This window comes from Hesperophylax consimilis, chromosome 5 (genome assembly GCF_061612785.1).
Source record: "Hesperophylax consimilis isolate HC1 chromosome 5, BYU_Hcon_1.0, whole genome shotgun sequence".
Lineage (NCBI taxonomy): Eukaryota > Metazoa > Arthropoda > Insecta > Trichoptera > Limnephilidae > Hesperophylax > Hesperophylax consimilis.
This window is the reverse complement of record NC_142840.1, coordinates 24199985-24217834: the sequence shown is the minus strand read 5'-3', so window position 1 is coordinate 24217834 and position 17850 is coordinate 24199985. Positions and strand designations below refer to the sequence as shown.

Sequence of the window (17850 nt, the reverse complement as noted above, 5' to 3'; positions counted from 1 at the left end):
CTCACAAAAGTAATTTTCTATACAAGTGGACCACTGTCTATACAGATACTATTATTGGTCTAAGCATGGCCGAACGATCTTAGTTGTATATTCAAAGATATTTAAATTTTGGCCTTCGGCAAGTTGGCCTTCGAGATATTGTCCGACGCCAAAGATTTGACAATGGTATTGTATCATCTTAGTTTCGTGTTCCTAGACAGGATCTTGCATATCTAACCGTTTCGTGGATCGTTGACCTTATCGAACTCCATTTTATGTCAACTTCAAAGATTATTAGATAATAAAAGTGTGAGATACATTACTAATAATTCACTTTGAGGTCCACTGACGAGGTTCAGAACATCTGCACATTAAAAAAGTATATTTCTTGATTGGAACCGCATGATAGTTGTAGCACGATTCCCACAATTTAATAACACGAGAAAAATCAGATCGCTTTGCCTAAAACTACAAAAATTGTGTAATATTTTGCTAATATGAGCTTCTATAAATTCCCAATCTAAAATGGGGCGTTTCGATTAGATTACTCGTCGATTTGGGTATAGGTACTATCTGATTCACCACCGCTTGTTTGTTTTTTTTACTGCCACGTAGTACTCAATAGTTTATTCGGGGGTGGTAAAATAACCCTTTAGTTTTAACGATGGTTGTAATCAAAAGCACCAAACTATTTAGTAAATTACTCATATATTTGTGATACATATTTCGATATCATCTTATTATCCATGGGATTGTAATTTTTGAGTTATTCGTTTATTTGATCGATCTACAGATGGAGTAGAAATAATATTAATATGGTAATAAAGGTTTGTCGGGCGATACAACAGTTGCGGTAAAATTGCCTTTCATCTGGAGCTGACATCTAATTGACGTATTTATAAAGGCGGTTAATGAATACAATATTGATAAATCAATCATTAGCACGGAAAAGTTAATTAAAAATAAAGGAATATCCTGATCAAATAGCCAAGCACATTTTATAAAAATTTAAATTTATGTTATGTGTTCGTAATCAGTTATTTTAAGTGTATGCCCGGAGAAAAATGAGTATGGCTAATTAATTAAGAATCTCTTCAAATTATTGGTGATACGGTTCAGAACGGGATTGCAGGCCCTTGACGGAATTTCACTATTCAAAATATTAAGACCATTTCAACTACTTTTAAACTACATTTAGGAAGAATCCCGGTAGTAAGTAGGTAGATACTATGTAATAGCTTTAAAAATAAAAAAACTTTGTCTCGGCAAAATGGTGAACTGTGATTTAAGAGAAAAAAATTTGTACTTACCTACCTTCACATTACATAAGGCTTTAAGTTTGACATTATTTTATAGAAAACAGAAATCAAAAATATGCACACGGAGAAAAATGAGTATTCTACTGGATTACAGGCTGTTACACTTTTAGTAATTTCCTAATATATCTGAACACGTGATAATGCACCTGTATATGCCGTGACGAAATACGAAAATGTTAGGATTTTTATGAACACGTGTTCCGACGTCATGATAACATATTCGTATTTTACTAAAAGTTTATCAAGAAACCTATAAATTCATTCGTTAAGGACCTGCAATCCCGTTTCTTACCGGATTACGAATAATTAGAGAGATAAAAAAGCAATACTCATTTTTCTCCGTGTGCATATTTTTGATTTCAGTTTTCTATAAAATAATGTCAAACTTAAAGCCTTACGCAATGTGAAGGTAGGTACTAGAGTTTTTTTTCGATATTTTTTTCTTACATCACAGTTCACCATTTTGCCGAAACTAAGAAGCCTTTGTTGTTTTGTTAAAAGTATCTACCTACTCACTACCGGGATTCTTCCGAAATTCATTACTCTTTTTTTAATGTTTTATCTTTGAACAGTTGACATTATTATATGTAGTGGGCTCGTTTTTTTAACAGAATTTGAACAATTCATAAAATTTCAACGTTAATTTTCTAGTTCTGTGAAAGTCCTATTCAAATTCGGTTATTACATCATTATTGGCCAGTTGCTTCACAGACTTAAATTAAAAAAAGAACTTTCGCAGAAATTACTTTGAAATTTGATGAATTGTTCAAATTCTGTTAAAAAAACGAGCCCACTACATATAATAATGTCAACTGTTCAAAGATAAAACATTAAAAAAAGAGTAATGAATTTCGGAAGAATTCTGTGAAACAACCCTTCCAAAAGTAGTTGAAATGATTCCAGACGGAAACTGCTGTTCAAGATGTATGACGCCACCGTTCAGTAGTTTTTGCTACAGACAGATTTGTGCTTTATGATATTGTTAAATATTGCACTCAACCCCTTTTAATTTCTACTTCAATTGCAAGCTGTTTATTTCAGAGTTTGAAGAGAAATAATGATAACAGAAAACAAAAGAACACCGATTATCATGGTAACATATAAATCTACTTAATTGACAAGTAAATAAATTGGTTGCTATGGTGAAATTAAAGCGACATCTGTTGATAATATTATATACATATATATGTGAAACGCATACTTTGAGCAACATTATATACATAATCTACTAAATTGACAAGTTAATAAATTGGTTGCTATGGTGAAATTAAAGTGACATCTGTTGACAATATAATAGGTATATATCTTTAAAATTATATTTAAAAACAGATATTATTACCTACAAGAAGGAGGTAGGTGCATTTTTGAAAATTATAATTGTGCTAATTTCGTGACCCTTTTAATCGTGTTAACCGTTCTAAATTAGTTTTAGGTGCCACAAACAAACAGATTTTCATCGTTACAGACTGTCTTGTAAGTTTGGTAGTAGGTACGTTATAAATATTTTTCATCTTGTTTAATACTCAAATGAATCTCTCAGCTTTCTGCCATAGTGCCACGTAAATTATGTTGAACTCAAATGAAAATTGAGTCGCAAAGAAAACGGTGGGTACACGTAAGAAAATAGAATTGAATTTCGGGAACGTAGAATATAAATTCTAAACGTGGCCGTATTTCGCTAGGCGGGCCTCGGGCCCAGGCAGTCTAAACACGATGAACTCAATCTCTTTGAAGCGAATTAAAAATTTTCGTTTGTTTGAGCTTATATAATGGTATAATGGTATGTGGTGGGGTGTTATAACTCTAATAATATACACAGAGAGACTATCGAGCTGGAATTTACACAGACAACAATATTGCAAAGTATATTCAATTCGGTAGATCATAACACATTAAATTACTCTGTGTACCGTCAAGTTTGTTTTTTTTTAACATGCCAACCCGGAGGATTTGATACCACACTTACAAAACAAACAAAAAAATTAAATGCTGATAACAAACAACAGCTTACTACAAATTAAATAAACAGTTGAACAGTATTTAAAAAAGAAACACTTTAAAATCTATATAAACAAAACTTTCTAATATTCCAAACATTTCTAATTTTATAAAATATCCCAATTTTTGGTGGTTCGTAATAAGGTAATTTTATCAACATATTTTGTAATATCAAGGTCGTGTAATTGTTTAATAGATTATGTTTTGAATTTTCAATTCGTTAAAATGGTTGTGTTTAGTGTTCGCTAAAATGGCATATTTTTTGAGTATGTAATAAAGGCATCGGGTGCTGCTATATCAGGGGTTTGCAAATCACGTACCTTTTTCAAATCTCGCGGGATTGCGGGATAGAGTTTAGAATTCCCGCAGGGTTTTGCGGGATATTTAGGAAGGTATTAAATTTGAATAATACATTTTTTTTATTATTGGTGTCATTCATCTTTGCCTAGTATATCATAAAACACACATTGAAAACGTGACATTTTTCGTTTTAATCATCTATGTTACTAGTATTAAAAAAAAAAAAAATTGAAAGAATTTTAGGAAAAAAATAAATCGTCAAAAACATACACTATGGAGAGTCCTGTCACCATACTTGAAGAGACATTTGTGCACAAAAGCCCAGCAGCGGAAAACGCTCTCCCTGTTTCAACACTAGTTGGTGGGACTGTCACCAATCAGGTGTGTGCTTACTGAAGGTATCTCTCCTTCTGACACCTCCGTTCTCAAACATGAACATCGCTTTCTTCAAAATGGATTCCAGGTCTTGAAGTTTCCGAGCGTAAGATGTTGCTTATTTATATAAACAGCATGTTTTGGGTGTAAATTTAGAATTTTTTAAATCTCGCAATCCCTCAAATCCCACAAATCCACGGGATCAAAAAACATACGTTAAAAAAAAAATATATTTTAACAGAATCTTATGGTACTAAATTTTAATACTATGATATTATATTTCCACCCTGTCCCTGTAGATTGATTCCTTTCAATTTTTGTTTTTTTATGTCCATAATTCATTTCAATTACTTACGTGAGTTCCAAACTAAATCTCACCCAACTCTTGGGGAGACCTAGGTCTAGCAGAATTCACATTAGCACGCTCGACATCTTTATCATAGCTGAAGCCTTGAGGCTTTGATAACACCTCGACACAATCAAAATTCTTGGCATAAGCCACTCAAATTTATGACAACCTTATTCGTAAGGGTAAGTGAATCCAGAATCGAATGAGCAAGAAGAATTTTTTAAAGTGCACCATAACACTGGAAATATTTTTATGGGGAATGAAAACTATTTTTTATAGAAGGCAGTACGTTTCTTTTTTTTATTGAACATTGATGTACGTAGGTAACATATTTTAAATGTTTTAATAAATTTCTACGTCAAAGTTTGTACATGATGCAAGTATAAAGCATAATAAAAAATTTAAAAAAATTCAGAGTGTTCACAGTCCTCCTCTCCAGAGAGGACTGTTTTGAGGCGGCCTGTAGTTTTTTTTAATTAAAAATTTGTATTTAGTTTCTAGTTGTCATTTATATTGTATTCATAATGTTTGCATATTGATTATAAGGGATGAACGAAATGACATAAGCTTATTTTTTTAACTACATAAATATTTCGAAGCTCTGTAGCTTGTGTGAACATGAGGATTTCAGCTGAAAGGGGTTGGACAGTTTTTGATATTTCAGGTGGCAGACAAGCAGTTTTTTTAATGTTTAGTTATAAAGTAACGGGAAATTATAAAAATAGGTTATGTTTGAAACACAACCAAGGTACATCGTATAAAGCGTAAATAATAAAATATTAGTAATGCGGAACAATAGCAAAACGGAAGCTAATTTTGACACGTTGATGAAAACAGGTCGGACAAATAATAATTTCCGAAGCGTGCAGATGAATAGGCACCAACATCCATTTCCACCAAAATGTAATTGCCTCCTAAATTTTATCAATAAAGGCGTGGGTGAGAAAAATAGTATATTACATTTAGGTATTTGGGAAATTTTCCCATATCAAAATGAAGACCAAATATATTATGGCTTTTCAGGGCAATTTCTTATTTTTTAAATATTTTAATATGTATCTCCTTAGCTTCTCTTGTTCGTTACAATTATGTTGCTTTGATCTGCTGACCATTGATGTATTAAAAGGAGAAACCCCTAGAGCCCTGATCCCGAGTAAAAGGGTATTATTACTGTAAGAAAATCCAAGCGTCAATAAGTTTACTATTTGTATCTGAATATTATGATAAATAAGCGTTCAAACAAAACTGTCCCTTGCAAACGATAGCACTAACAAGAGGTGTAAATAGCACAAATACAAATACCTGGAACCCACATCTCAAAAGATTGTCGAGAACTTCACGGAAGGGGACAGTTAAATCGGACAAAGAACAGGTAGGTAATAGGTAAAGCAGGTAGTAATAATAATAACATAAGCCCTGTGGACCAATTGAAAAGGTAAAGTTTGCTCTAGACCCGTGTACCAATGAGTGTTATATGAATAAATAAGCTCGAGCAAGGACCACGACCGGAGTTTAGGGAAAGCCAGAATTATTGTGGACTTTGTACTGGAACTTCGACAATAAATAATGCGTAAACATCCTGGGCAAACACACCACGTCTAATACTTTATCATATGAGATATTCTCGTCTTACTGCCGGTCAGAATCACAATACAAACATTCACTAATAACTAATATGGGCGTACTTCGGATAAAGTTCTCTCCAGCGGTTTAATTTCACTGTTGAAGTTTATAGCTAAGGGTATTGTTATAGGTTTCCAGAAATCTTCTTACGAAATGAACATCAAGTCACTCCAATCAAGCAAATAAGAGAAAACACCGTGTTAACCAAAGATAATTATATTATCTTTGGTGTTAACATAATATAAGATGCAGCTGGTTAACTTTCTAATACGTAATGAGTATTATAATTAATTCATTAATATTCAGTCCTCATCAAAACCTCTAGAATTATATAAATTTTATTAATCGAACCATTCAGGCCCTTATTAACTAAAATATTATGAAATTTTGTGACAGTTTTAATATTTCGACTTCTATCTATTCGTTGTTGAAATTTTTATAACCACTGAAAGTGTGTTCATATAAAAAACTTGTTTCATAACGAACAGAGTTTTATGACAAAATCGTTAAAAACTTTTTTCCATAAAGTTTATCGACTTGTACAATATTATGTTTTTAATTATGTACGCACAGTCCAGTTATGAAATTACCATAATATATTTAATAATATTGACGTCACGAATATTATATTCCTTTCTTATAAATAATATTACTTTCCTGAGAAGGCATTAGTTTCTGAACGCAAATGTTTTCATTAGAAACCAATAATCTTTTGGGATATTGGATTTAACATTGTATTCACAATTCACAGAAGATTTACGGTACTTTTTGGAAAGATTATTAAATAAAAGATTTTGTCAGGTAGTATTGTTAATGTTGGAGTGTTTTGAAAAGTCACTTTGGGGAGAAATGTTAATTGTAAAACTAAATTAGTATTATTTAACGGATGTAATAAACGGGATAGCTCTTCACACTTGGTTAAATAATACGGTTGACGTTATTTAGTTTTGAAGAATTTACACAAAGGCGCAATTCCTGTACCAAGGTTGACGAAGTGGTTGAATAGATGACGTTCTTGTCTAGACACCGAAGGTCGGTGGAGTTTGGTGTTGGAATGTGGAATTTTAAAGAGTCTTCTTTCGGGAATAAACAACACTCTTTTATTTAACTTTTCGTAGCAAGACTAAGGACGGGTTGTTTCACATAATTTGAACAATTCATCAAATTTCATTGATGATTTTCATGTTCTGTGAAGATTATATTCACTTTCTGTTATTATATCATTATTGGCCAGTTGTTTCACAAAACTGAAATGATGAAAGAACTTGAATAGAACATTCACAGAACTTGAAAATCAACTCTTAAATTTGATGAATTGTTAAAATTCTGTGAAACAGGCCGTCCTAAGATGGTCCCATTGATTTATCGTAACGAAGGCCTAAAATTATAAATTAGTGTGATCGCTTGCTTTTCAAATCGAATTCAGCAAACTGAAAGTATCAGAATATACCTATGATATATAGCAAAATTTTTCAAACTTCAAAACATAAAAGTCTAATGATGACTTTGTCTCAGAATAATGGGATGTCTACTATGTACCTACTGAATACATTAATAAAATATATCTCAAAGATATAGCTATAGATATAAAATTAGCCGTAAGCACTAGATTTTATTTTACTAGACGATGAATTAGTAACTTTTTGAGAGATCACTCTAAAAATATTTGAGATTTTAGTAATACGTTCATCAGAAATAAAAAATAAACCCCACGGAAAGATCGATTTTTTAGGCCTAATATCGTTTATACACGACTTCATCACTTATGTCGTTGACTCCCACTTTAGTTTACTAGATTTGATAGGGTAAATTCAACCGTAGGTCTGTCCAATCCACCAGGGCGGCGCGTCGCATATTTCTGTGCAGGACACTTACGTCGTTAAGATTTTGGCTTTATTTTAGGGAATTGTCTCGTCTTAAACGAAAAATATGAAACAGAAAAATCAGGAGAAAAATACGATCGTGTCTAGGAACTCAACCTAGGACTTAGAGAAGGGCTACAGCAAAACCCCGGGAAGGCTGAAATCCTAGATGCGACCGAATCTTTTTTGGTTTCACATTCTTCGTTTAAGCGTCGTTAATATTGGCTTCAATGATTAAATATTGCAGATTGAAGCTTAATGCCAAATCACTATTTTGAATAATCTTTATAACGCATTGATTTACATTATGAATACCAAAAATATGCTTTAGATAAATTGTAGGTTTTCCTATCATTTCGTTTGAGTAGAATACAAATAAAAAATTAGTTAATCAATTAAAAATATAAATTTAAAATACTAACAAATATTTTTTTCAATAGAAATGTATGAACACGTAAAGGAAACAACGTTTTAAAAAATGCAATATTATAGCTAAGATTATCTGTAACAGTTTCACATGATTAATTTTTTTGCTTTCTTATAAAATTATTTACAAATAAATAAAAACCAGTTTTTTGCTTGAAACCGAACGTTTATAGACTCCGTTTGTCAAGCGATTTTAATGCCTATTACCTACAATATAAGGTACACCACGAATATATACACATTTTTGGCTTGTAGCTTCCTCTTAAGTTATTTAAAAAAAATAAAAATATGTTGGCGATACGATTAGCACAAAACTAGCATACTGACAAATTATAGAATTATTCGTCCAACTTTCTTGCCTCTTCAAGATCTATCTTCACTTCTTTCTCTCCCTCTTAAACACTAAAGCCTCGTGTGTGGAGACAATATAAGAAAACAATGAAAGGTTTTACTCGTTCAAGTAGAAAATCGTATTTCTATATACGACTTTATTGATAATCAGATGCGATAAATAACGGTCCGCCTTACTTCCGAGCACTCGCTAGTCGCTAGCCAACTAGTCAACTAGTGAACTAGCCAGCTAGTCCAGCCACTAGCTACTAAAGCGGTAGTGACGGTGGAATATTTTCCGAAAGGTTTAATGCAAAGTAAATCTACTTCCTGTAATTTATGTTGCGGGCTGCAAACCTCTCCTGTCGCTAGCATGCTCACGCCCCATTACCCTCAAATCGAATTTATTACAGGGGTATGAAAATCGTTCAGGTTTTAAACGAATACTTGGGTCTGACGGATAAATAACCAAAGGCAATCTTAAATAAATACTCTTCATTTTACTAGACAAAAATACATTTCCAATAAATCGTGTGATGAAACACCAAAGAGTGAAATAGAAAAAAATACAAAAGCCTACAATTTTGTCACAATCTTCAAGCTGAAATCGATTTCAAGCTCTGTCTAGTAGCGATTGCGTTTAGTTTGAAAGAGAAGCAGAGAATGCTAACAAACACGATGGGTTTACGACTTGAAGAGAATTCTAGACTTCATTCGAGAGAGATGAGTGAGCCACAATGTCGAAAAAAACTAGAAACATGAATTGAAATACTGGTGATGAGGGAAGAATACCGATATCGAAATCACATTGTCTCATGTTGAAGAAACTATTACCTAGGCAGATTATTTCCGACCATCCTTGGCTGCCCACTGTCAATTTTTATTACCTACATCGGTATTTTTAAGTTATTATTACTTTGTTTAAAATAGTATCTCAGTTAATCATCGTTTTGTCTAAACAAAACTAGGTGTTCATTTTCACACAGTAATTGTTTTTCCGTGTTTTGATACTGAATTGTAAATCCAGTGCTAAATTATTATGTAGGCCAATCAATGAATTCTATTAAAACACCACTGTGACATAATGGGGACAAATTGAATTAGCTACACCGCTTTTTCAATTGAGGAAATCTTGCCGAAGATAGTAGGTTAAGTACCAGAAAAGCATGATTATCGGGTAGATATTTAAAAATAAGGTTATTATGCTAAAAAAAACATTTAATACTCATGGTAAAAAATCCCAAAAAATTAATCTAAGTTATCTAAAAAAATATTAACTTTTTTTCTAAAGCATATTTATATTGAACACAGAATGAAACCGCATAAGAATCCCTTAACTGCTCTCAACCGCCTGGAGCCAGTGATACTATGGCATCGCCTATTGTTGTATGTTGTTAGGCTGAAGGTAGTGGGGAGGAGAAGGAGATGGGGAAGAGGAAAGTGGAGAAGTACCTATTCAGATCAGATCACCAAACACGATCAAAGACATTTGAAGCAAAGTTTCAATTCTGAATGGTGGTCGTATACCAGGGCGATACTGATAGTATCTTTTACTCTGGAACGTGCCGCAAATATACTGTGTATTATTTTAAATGTGAAATAACGAAAATGAAATTAGTTTTAATATGTCCGATAAAAATAAACGCATTACCTAAGTGTTATTATTTCCATGGGTTCCTAAATCCTAAGAACATGGTTCTTTTTAAACAAAGTGTCCCAATGATTTCAATGTGATGTAGGGATGGGAAAATATTGTATCCGTCAACAAAATATGTAATCGCGTTGAACAGAAAGAATTTGATTCGTGCTTTTACACGATGCTAGAGGATTTCATACATTCGTAAGTCATTCAGAATAAACTACGAATTCCTACAGATACTGCACAGAAATTTCACGCATCAAATAAATTGAACAAACACCACTTTAGACGACAAATCGAACATGCTTCGATAGTTATCTAGTTACATAACTGCATTATTCTTAACTGATTCACTGTATTATTTTAACATTCCTTTATTCAATGCATTGATATTTTTTTTTTTACTTTCTCAAAGTTGTTTTTAGATTGTTTCGGGTAATAAATTATTGTATACTCTGTGCGTTCATAAAAACCCTTTGTTATAAATTTAAGGAAATTGCAGAAACCAATCTATTTTTGGGTCTTAATAAGAGTATAACATCTGTATCTCGAATGTTGATTTATTAGGTGCATAAACACAACATCCAGAATCGAAACGTTGCTTAAAATAGCTTTAGCCGTGTTTGGTGACCAGATCTAAGTAACTATGTACTTCCCGACCTTTCTATTCACGATATCTTTCCCTGCCCACTTCATTCAGCCTTAAAACGTAACTCAACTGGGGATATCATAGTCCCACTGTCTCCAGCCGTTTGGAAGCAGTGGGGTATTCACAAAATCAAAAAATTAAAATACATATCTATAGATCGTTGAAAAACGTATCATAAATCGAGTTTAAGGTTCAAAAGGTTGAAATAAACAGTTGGCCAATTAACTAACTAGATAACTAAGCATCAGAGATTAGGGATCGCTAAGCAACTTGGTCTTGACACACAATGCTTTCCTCATTCACATTCATAAATACTTTTCTATTATTTTGACTCTTGCCATGGCCCGATTCAAGTATCTGATTCACTTGATCGTGCCATGTCATCCTCGGGGGTGTCCAATTTCTGCTACCACTCACATTTGTGTCATATATTCTCCATTTCTTCGTTCATTTGATCTATATGCCCAAACTATAATTTAAGGGTTCCATTATTAATCTTAAGCATTACACTTACACCAGCCTTGCATTTTTTACGGATCTCTACATTTATCACACGATCATACACGGTTTTACCACACGTACGCCCCAGGGATCTCATTTCTACGGCATTTAGACTACTTTTAACTTTCCTCGATCAGTTCCATGCCTACATCAGGGTAGGTACCAGCACTATATTGTGGACTGCTATCTTCACTTCTTTGGACAATGTTTTGCTAGCGCCAATTGCGCTCAGTCCTCCATTGATGGAGTTACCTGATTTACCCTTCTTTCAATATCTCTGTCAGCCCTCCTATCTCTCGTAAACAATTAATTTTTAGATATTATGTTGACCTAATTGCATATTGTCTATCTTTAGAAATACTTTTAATAACTGTAGTAGTGTCACCACTGATTACATGCTGTGTTATTTTCCACCGCCTATAACGACACGTCCAAAATGTCTAATATCTTTCCAGAACTGTTAAGGCAGGAAGTTCCAGGCTAATGTGTTTGTTTTGGCTACGAATGTTGAAAGGGAAAAAAGTATTTTTAAACCCAATATTTTCAACACAGAACAATAGAGACCTGCTCGAAACACCAAATTCAAACAAACGGAATAATTCAATATTTTAAACTTGCATCGTGCACTGTTCGTGCTTATGTTGCAAAATGGCGAATTTATTATGATTGAACGATGGTTTCTATAAGTGAAGCGCACCTTCGTGCAAATTCAAAAACGCTCAAAGCTTTTAGCAGGAGTGGTTGAATATCAAAGTTTAATTATTCATCATTCGTCAGTTCCTAGTTTACTTGCTTCATGGGATTTTCACGAATAGTATTTGAGTCACGTGGGGTAATCGTGCGCTGTGGGAAATTGTGTTTTATGTCGCCTTGAATCCGGTAATTTGTACTAGCGATGAGTCGTTCATGAGCGAGCCGCACAATTGAGCTAGCTTTTTTTTCGATGAGCCGTATTCGTACGACTCCCAGTAAAACGTACTACGGCTCAATTGAACGGTTACTCTTTTTTATCAGGAGATATTTAAGAAAATATACAAAATTATCCAAGTATTAATTGTTACTACACACTCAGAGACGTAAACGGTGTCTGACAATCCGTCATCTGGACTTGGAAATACGTACCTTCACATTCTATCTACCGAGCATCTTATTTTAATCGTGGTTCGGGGCGGCTTACCGGTACCAAGAGCCGTACGACCATTCTATTCTCTCTTATCGGCGGAGCCGTATCGGGAGAGTCGTATCAGGCGAGCACATTTTTATCATTGATTGTACGCTCTGAGCTCACGGCTCCCATTCAATTGAGTCGACTCTTTGAGTCGTACGAAAGTAGTGAGCTCGTACAGTGCCTCCCGCTCTTAATAAAATGAGTCACGACCCATCTCTAGCATGTACAGTGAGCCTTACGTAGAAAATAAAAAAATTACAGGTTAATTACTTTTTATCACGGTTTTCGTATTTGTTTCGAGTCGGTTACTGTAATTTTATAAGAACATTGTGGGTCCATAAGATTTTTTTAAAATAGTATTAGTTTCTTGGGTGCAAAGAGGCAAAAAAACTTACAGGTAAGAATTTCTTTGTTTTTTTTTTCAAGTTATATTATTTTATTTTATTTTTGTGTGATGAAGCGTACGGGGGTGAACATGATTTTAAAAATATACATGTATCATTTTATGTTTAATCTTTATCAAGTAATAAAGCGTGTGGTTAGTTTGCACCCAAAAGCAGATTGAAAGCAGAGTGCAAACTAAGTATAAAGTATACGCAATCGACATGCATGTGAACTTTTCAATTAAACTTTGTGATTTATTAGCCTTTGATGTTTTTATGTTTGTTTGAGATACCTTAGAAATATTAATTAACAAAAAAATAAAATATATAAAGCTTTTTAATACAGCAAAATCTAATGTAAAAATGGCGTACTGTTACCCCACGCGACTCTACTGTTACCTTTGGTATTTCACTAGGGTGATGCTACAGATGGAATTCCGTTCCACTACGGAACGACGTGAAGATATTATATCAAAAAATTATGGTACCTATGCCTAATCTCTATGTGAAATAATATTGTTTTGTCCAAAAGGTCATCAATTTTCTAACAATCTTAAAGATACTAATTCAATTATTCACCGACCCTGATAGAATCATAGCTTAAAATTTGTATATAACAAAATATTACGAGGCAACGTTTTGGATGGCTTAAATACGTGAGAAAATCTACCATGATGAATATGGCTTTACCACTGCTGATCAAAGATAAGCTAATAACTGATCAAGTTACTAACTTCCCTCAATCTGATCCGACCGCAATTCAATATCGTGATCAGAATTCATTAGACACAGAGATGTTAAGATAATTGTTCGGTGTACCGAATTAATAATTAAGATAGTTCTCTTACCTGATACAGTTTTGCCTGTTGATTCAGCTCTCTTATCTGTAAAGATATGGACCATATTTTTAATTAAACATTGGATAAAACCTACAGAAGATAAGACAAGCAGAAATGATAACTGAAGAAGAAACAAAATGTATTTTAATACACGAAAGTGAGAAAAAATAGGAGACGACGCAAATCATAAACAGATAACTTTTATAACAAATTAGAAGGATAAAAGTGGAAACGTGGAATCTGCTGAATATAACATGACGTACACATAGTGTTATATTATGAATAAAAGTAGATAGTGTAAATATAGTGTTATATTGTGGATAAAAGTAGATAGACGTACATATAGTATTTTATTATGGATAAAAGTAGATAGACGTAAATATAGTGTTATATTATGGATAATAGTAGATAGACGTACACATAGAATTTTATTATGGGTAAAAGTAGATAGACCTAAATGTAGTGTAGGCCAGTGCAATTAGCGATTCGCGATCGAAGTAATTCCGGTAGTCCCAATTTTTTTATATGTTATATAAACTGATCCCCTGATGTAAAATCTGATTTTCCGACCTTGGCGCACCTGTGCTCGCGCCGCCATTTTGAAAAAACTGGCCGAAATCGGGCCAAAATCTAGTTTTTCCCAAATATCTCATTTCCAATGCAAATTTCGGCTAAAATATCTAAACAAGTATAATATAACATAAAATAACCTACAACGTTTGTCAATAAAAATTTCTTCTATCTCTAATAGGTACCGAGGTAGAAAGTCGTAAAGGTGCGTATATTTTTGAAAAAACAAGTTTTTTGCGCGACTAGGTTTGGTTTTTTATAAATACCTCGTTTCCAGTACAATTTTGTGAAAAATTTATTGATAATAATTTTGTAGAAAATAAAATTTCGTTAAAGAAATAGTCATATAATTTATATTTTTTATCTCTATTACGTATCCAAACTCTAATCCACCAAAACCAGGCCAAAAATTGAAACTGAGGTTAGGTGTTTTAAACTTGGCATTCCTTGATTTTATTTTTCTTTAACAATTATTGTTCTAAGAACATATACGTTGACAACAATCGTCATGCCTGTGTCAGACCTAGCTATAAATATAGTAGATAGACTATTTCAGCATATCGGTCGCCATACATTCCCAATGGGAAGACCACTAAAATAGGCCAAGCCACTACATTTGTGCTCGCAGCTTGGTCTGACATGCCTATCAACGTAATCACAACATACATTTAAGATTATTAATACAATTAAGATGATAAGGTACATAAAAAAGATAAAAAAATTGGTATTTTCGTAAAATTAACATTTATTGACATTATTTTCTTTATTAGTTAAGTTGTCAGCATAACAAAAAATAAAATTAATGGTAGATCAGTTTAGACAGAAGTACGAGCCCTTGACTATGGTTTCTTACTTCTGGCCCTGAATAGCTTCTTCATCTGTCTTATCACCCAAATTTGTGGCGACTGGGTCATCATATTCCTGTCATCGTCATCAACGAAGGCTTCTACAGCATTCTCGCAGGAGTTGCCATTGCAATGAATGCAGAGTAGGGAACATTTCAAACCCGACTTTCTGCAGGTGCACTTTCCAGCGAAACCTTTTTTACATTTACATGATATGAAGTTCAGCAAGGCCTGAGGTGCAGCTTCCTTCAACATTGTTACTGGAGTAAGTAACCCAACAACATCCTTTTTCCACCCCCATTCAGTCGGATCTTTATCGTGATCAAGCCAAGTCTGCACTTGCAAGTATGTTCTTGAAGCGTGTTGCTGGACTGCATCTTTGGTGGGTGGTAGCCTGGATAAATTGAATTGTTCTTTTTTACTCCTTTGACGAAAATGATGTATCTTAAATTTTCCAAATTTGATTTCTCGTTGCCGCCATACAAAAGTGCAAATAGTTGTTCGGCAGCCAAAGTGATTGTTTCTGTCTTTGCTTTCGGGTCTTGAAATACACGAACAAGTTCATTCACTGAGTGGTTCTAGAGAAGAATATTACAAAATTTGTGTTTGACTTGACTGAACGGAGCTCCAGTTGTATCGCAACCACTTATGGCATGAAGTAATAAAATGTTTTCAACTATTTCAATGTGTTTAAAACATTTTTTCGAGTACAACGCGTTAGAACTTTTTGGTAATATACGTTGAGAGGTGAGAGAGCTGTGAGGAGTACCAGCAGATCAATATCCTGACCAACGATTATGACTACATCATGTTGAGATGACAACGAATTTGCTGTGTTCACTATGAGAACGTCAGCATCCTCTTCAGCTTGTACTGTCGTTATGTGGGATCGTGCAAATGAGGTTCTGAGTAGGGAAATAAAACGAGACTTGTTCTTCTCATTTCCCAGAAACTTTTCCTGTGGCACTTGCGGGTGCATGCTTTCAAAAAACAAAACTTCAGCAGAAGTTGTAACTCTGGCACGCCGTGCTCTTTCCACCCCTTTAGTGCTTTTCTTTTCCATAGAATCTGGGTATCCATCGAATACCACTACTGCATTGGATCCATAGTGATTTTGTAAATATCTGACATATTGCTGGAAAATTACTGAAAAAGGTTGAGCACGAGCCCCATCCAACTTTGTGCAGTAAATATCCTCCATCAATTACCTGTATTTTACTGCTTCCCAGTTCTGTATTATTTGGTAGAGGGTTTAATGATGAATAAAATATAGACTTTGTTCTTTTGCGCATGCCTTCTTCTGAGAAAAGAGACAATGGTACAGGAGAGAGTTCATATTGAAAATATTATTTAAGTTCACTTTCAGACTTTTTGGCAATACACATACGATGGAATAGCATTAATGGATCTATTGACATAGTCACACCCTGATTTTTGACACTGATGGTCACCGCCGCAAGAGAAACTATTGCATCATTACGTTTTAAGTGTAGGTTTCCAAAGTTCTTGTTGATAACTTTAGACATAGCTAATTTCCCCATCTTTTCAGCCATGTGACAAGTGACTTTGCTATCCCCGATTGTGCCACTGCTAATAGACATAATCACGTTTGTTTTAGGAAATGGTTCATGGCAAGCAAACCAATCAATGAGAGTTTGAACGTCTCGATCATCCCTCTTAATTCTTGCAGGCCTCATCTCTACATGTTGCTCTGACGTTCCTGATTCAATCCCACAAAATGACTCGATACCCTCACAAATGTTATGCAGATAAACGAATCCAGCAGTCCAACGAAGGATGGAACTGTCTGTGATTCCCCGTCCTTGTGTCAAACCTCCAGATGTTTCCATCGATCTCATCAGAGTTTGTTCGATGGTCATGTCAGACCAAATCCCTGACCAAAATTTATGAGACCGTCGGATCGTAAAGTAGCCCTCTTTTGTAAATCTTTCATACACGATTGCACTGAATCATTTCGAACTGAACGCTGCTGTGACACTGACGCTGTGAAGCTCCGCTCCAGGCTCAAGACGTGACACGCGGCAACTGAAGGGAACCGGAGGGGAGGAGTAGAAGGGTGGGGGGTAGCCCCCCCCCCCATACCGAAGTGCCCTCTAGTAAATTTATAGATGTTTGTATTTAAAAATGCAAAAAAAAATCTAATAACGTGATAATAAACCGTGATAGATTTTCTGTGCATACTTACCTAGGTTTGTTTATTCTTTATATCGGTAAAAAACTATATAAACATAAAAACGGCACAGCTTTTTTTGAAATTTTATGTTCTACATAATTGGTATCAATAAAATTTTCATGAAATTCCACTGGAAACGAGGTATTTATAAAAAACCAAACTTAGTCCCGCAAAAAACTTGTTTTTTCAAAAATATACGCACCTTTACGACTTTCTACCTCGGTACCTATTAGAGATAGAAGAAATTTTTATTGACAAAAGTTGTAGGTTATTTTATGTTCTATTATACTTGTTAAGATATTTTAGCCAAAATTTGCATTGGAAATGAGATATTTGGGAAAAACTAGATTTTGGCCCGATTTCGGCCAGTTTTTTCAAAATGGCGGCGCGAGCACAGGTGCGCCAAGGTCGGAAAATCAGATTTTACATCAGGGGATCAGTTTATATAACATATAAAAAAAATTGGGACTACCGGAATTACTTCGATCGCGACCCCCTTTT

The 17850-nt window shown here is 34.1% G+C and overlaps 1 protein-coding gene across 2 annotated transcripts in view; it reads right to left on the bottom strand.

The window, feature by feature from the left end:
* The window catches only part of LOC149423679 (CD151 antigen-like), a 490631-nt gene that overhangs the window by 322050 nt on the left and 150731 nt on the right, over positions 1 to 17850 (bottom strand). Inside the window, exon 2 of one of the 2 annotated variants that reach the window (XM_089631733.1) lies at positions 13750 to 13785. The exons of the other annotated variant lie outside the window; for it this stretch is intronic. The gene's annotated coding sequence lies outside the window, so the exon portion shown is untranslated. The remainder of the gene's footprint in view (positions 1 to 13749; positions 13786 to 17850) is intronic. 2 annotated transcript variants of the gene reach the window in all.